Here is a 4,578-nt window from a genome sequence, read left to right as displayed (position 1 = left end):
GTTGACTGGATTTCTCTTTGGGCTGCCCATCTGTCCCTATGCACCTTGGGCCTGTGCGCCTCACAGCCTTTTTCTGGATGCAAAATCAGCCCATGTGTGGGCCAATCAGGGATCTCTCTGGTCACAGGGATTAGGCTAGAGAGCTTCTGCCGCCTTCAGCTCCCATACCCTCTACTGACTTTCCTCCACCTTTTTTCCACTGGGCTTTCTGCACAGCAGGAAGAGGAGGAGCTTAAGCCCTATCCTAACCTTGCATTCCCCAGTACTTGTTTCTGCAGGAGTTGCTTCTTTCCACCTTGTGGGTGCTGGGGATCAAACTCAGACTTCAGGTGTGGTGGCCAGGCAAGCTCGTTGAACCTCTGAGCTGGCTGGCTGGCCCTCCGTACCTGTTTGTAAGGTGTGGTGGCACTTAGAACACATGTTTTCTAGGCACGTATGTATGAAGATTGTGTGCGCACAGAGTCTCAGGGGGACCTTGAGATCAGCTTCCACTCGACGCCACAAGATGTTGAGGGATACAAAGTCCGTGGAGAGCCAGCGGTGCACGAATTCCCGGAATCTGTCAGTGTGTGTCTTAGCTCCTGTGCTGTTGCTGTGAGGAGATCCATGACCAGGGCAACTTAACAACAGAAATCACTTATTTGGGAGCTTGCTTACAGTTTCAGAGGGTTAGTACCTTACCATCATGGTGGGGCCATGGCGGCAGGCACACGTCACTACTGCATTGGAGCAGTAGCGGAGAGCTCTCATCTGGTCTGAAAGTTGCAGGCAGAGACAGACTGCAACTGACATGGGCCTTTGAAACCTCAAAGCCCACCTCCCAATGACAAACCTCCTCCAACAAGGCCACATCTCCTAATCCTAAACAGTCTAACTGGGGACCAAGCATTCAGACATGAGCCTATGGGTCTGTTCTCATTCAAACCACCACATACAGAGCTAGACTAGCTCTCTGACTGGGCCAGCCTGGTCTACAGAGTGAGTTCCAGGGTAGGCCCCAAAGCTCCAGAGAAACCCTGTTTGGTTTGAAAAACCAAAAAGAATCGAAGGGGCTGGTGAGATGGCTCAGTGGTTAAGAGCACTGACTGCTTCTCTAGAGGACCCGGGTTCAATTCCCAGCACCCACATAGCAGCTCGCAGCAGCTGTCTGTAACTCCAGTGTGCATGAAATAAAGTTTAAAAAAAAAAAAAACAAAAAGAACAAAGTACTCCAGGGCTAGTATGAGTTAAACTGAGATGTGCACACAGTGAGAGGGCCTCATTCCGTTCACAAGGACAAGGTTATCAGTACGCAACCCTGGCTGACCTAGAACTTGTGAACTCAGATCTGCCCACCTCAGTCTCTGATATTAAAGGTGTATGCCACCACACCCTGCTCCACAAACACTTCTGGTACAGGCACCGTACTAGACAGAGCCCAGGAGCAAGCTGGACCTGTTGGTGTGTCCTTGGGGAGCCTCCCATCCTCTCCAGAGACCTACTCAAGTCACTGTTCCGCAATAGGAAGTGAAATGGCCATTTAATTTTGGCTGGATCCAAATGCTGTCTATGGATCCCATCCTTCTGTGTAGTAATAGCAGCAGTGGGGCTGCGTCCCGCTACCCGGCTAGCTTTACCCGAAATAATTACATGGAAACTATTCTTTTAAACACTGCTTGGCCCCTCTTATTGGCTAGCTCTTACATATTGATCTAACCCATTTCTAATATTCTGTGTAGCACCATGAGCTGGCTTACCAGGAAAGATCTTAACCTGCGTCTGTCTGGAGTGGGAGAATCATGGTGACTCACTGACTGGGCTTCTTTCTCCCAGCATTATGTTCTTCCGTTTACTCCACCCACCTAAGAGTTGGCCTATCAAATGGGCCTAGGCAGTTTCTTTATTAATTAACCAATGAAAGCAACAGATTAGAAAAAAATCACTCCCACATCACTTCTGAACTATTCCCACAATGCACTGGCACATTCTGTGTCTGGTTAGTCCTGATCTGAGGAGCTGCAAGGCCAACATCCCTCTGAAGTGATGCTTCTACTGTGATCCAATAACAAGACTCTCCTGCAGAGATGGCTGGCCAGGAAATCTGAACTGTCACTAAGCCAGCAGGGTGGAGGGGTTTTGAAATGCAGAGTTGGGATAAAAGAACTGGGAACCTTGGGGCCTGGCATCCAGAATGGACCCCTGAAAACTATCTTCTCATTTGGCAGAAGCATACACACTGCTAAGCTTGGGGGTGCCTGGCAGTCCCTATAGGTTCCAGGTGGGGTGTCCATCCTTTCTCCTCACACTCCTTCAAGGGTAGACAAGTGTATGTAGAAATTCAGGACTTGTCCTGCACTGGGAATCAGCAAGGGGTAAAAACTTGGCCTCTGTGTTGGAGTGCTTAGGGATGAGGAGGGGCATGAGACTAGCCTTGAGGTGTAGCAGCATCACCAACAATCCCTATACGTCCTCATCTTCTTTTCGTGGTACCAGAGACAAAGGAGGAGGGTGAGAAGGGGCTGTGGTCGGCAGCCTCTAGACCCTAAACCAGCACCTTCCAGAGTTATCTTTTACAAAGTACACTTTGACCCACTGGCAGAATCTGGGCTCTGAGTGGGCAAGCTGACCACAGGGAATTGCCACAGCTGTCTAATTGAAAAGGGGGTTCGAGCAGAGGGAGGCAATAGAAGATGGGGTTGATATTTAGGGGTGGCACCAAGTCATAGCAGAGGATGGAGAAAGGGTCCTAGGTTTTTTAGGTTGCAGCCCTTCTCCCCCTGACACCCCCCCCCCAACCTGCCCTCTATTGCTATGCTACCCTGTTCCTGCTTCACGGTTACCCTCACTATCAGCTCAAACTAAGTGGTTCCTCCCTGTAGTGTTTGTTTTGATCTCACACAATCCGCAGAAGGCATCTGATACCTGTGGTTTGACACAGCAGGTGGCGAGGGGTGTCCAGAGAGAATCACCATTGTATGAGGGCTAAGCCTGGCTAGGCCTAACCCCTGGCTAACAGCTCTGACCACCTGGATTTGTTGGGGGCAGAGATCAGGAAAATTGATCGGAGGCTCTCCTGGGTAGGTGGCCGCTATCCGCCTAAGCCTTCATCCTGCCCCCTTCCCCACTTTTCCAGTTGAGCCAAACTGGGCATCCTTGGGAATGCAGAGGCGACGAGGCAGGTTACCCTGGTAACTGCCTGGCCCTGCCCTGCTGCTGTACAGACAAAAGCCACTACCCTCCCCCGTGGCCACTGTGTAGGCAAGTTTCCCAACCCCCCACCATCACCCAGGGCTCAGTACCCCCCTCCCCCGCCTTTAGCTGAAGCTCCATTAGCTTCGCACAAAACCTCAACCCACCCCTGGGAAAGGTACTTTCCGAGCACTGCATTGTCCTGAGCAGTGGGGGCTGGGGCCACCCTCAGTTTCTCCGGCTAGGCTCCAGAATTGAGAATGGCTCCCAGAGGGAAAATTGGTGCCAAGAATGGCCTGGGGCTTGGGCGAAGTCTTGGGAGAGGGACAAGGGACCTAGGCTTGGAGCTGTTTCCTTGGCCCCCTACTGTGCCCTGGGATTCACAGTAGATACTTCTAGTAGTTCATACTTCATTAACTTGTTTTAGGTTAGCTGACAATTTTTGTTTTGTTGTTTCTTCACAGGGTTTCTCTTTATAGCCCTGGCTGTCCTGGAACTCTGTAGGTCAGGCTAGCCTCTAACTCAGAGATCCGCCTGCCTCTGCTTCCTGAGTGCCAGAATTAAAGACATGTGCCACCACTGCCCATCTTGTTTCGTTTGTTTTTTGGGGGGCTTTTTTCTCAAGACAGGGTTTTTCTGTAGCTTTGGGGCCTGTCCTAGAACTAGCTTTTGTAGACCATACTGGCCTGGAACTCACAGATCTATCTGCTTCTGCCTCACAAGTGCTGGGATTAAAGGCGTGTGCCACCACCGACTGTCCACGGCCCATCTTGGTTGACAATTTTTAATTTATATTTTACATGGTTATTTATTTATTCATTTTTGAGACAGATTTCTCTGTGTTGCCCTGTCAGTCCTGGAGCTCACTCTGTAGACCAGGGCAGCCTTGAACTCACAGAGAGTCACCTGCCTGCCTCTCTCTTTCTCTCTTTGGGATTAAAGGCATGCTTCACCATACCTGGCTTTTCTTTCTTTCTCTTTTTACCTTGAGACAGGATGTCACTCTGTAGCTCAGGTGGCTTCAAATTCACTGTGCAGCCCAGAAAGGCCTTGAACTTGCTATGGTCCTCCAGGTTCAGCTTTGTGAATATTTGAATTACAGATGGAAGTCACCATACTAGGGCCGTGTTCACTTTCTTTATTGGGGGGAAGCAAGGTTGTGTGTGTGTGTGTGTGTGTGTGTGTGTGTGTGTGTGACAGGGTCTCTATTACATAGTTCTGGCTGTTTTGGAACTCACAATGTAAATGAAGATGGTCTCCAACTCACGGAGATCCACCTGCTTCTGCCTCTTGAGTGCTGGGATTAAAGGCGTGCGCCATGATGCCTGGCCATGTTCACTTCTAAATGTGACTAAAAGTAGGGCCTATAGCAGTGTTTCTCAACCTTCCTAATGCTGAGACTCAAGAGTT

The sequence above is a fragment of the Chionomys nivalis genome, chromosome 17, assembly GCF_950005125.1.
Source record: "Chionomys nivalis chromosome 17, mChiNiv1.1, whole genome shotgun sequence".
Taxonomy (NCBI): Eukaryota; Metazoa; Chordata; class Mammalia; order Rodentia; family Cricetidae; genus Chionomys; species Chionomys nivalis.
This window is presented reverse-complemented; position numbering follows the sequence as displayed.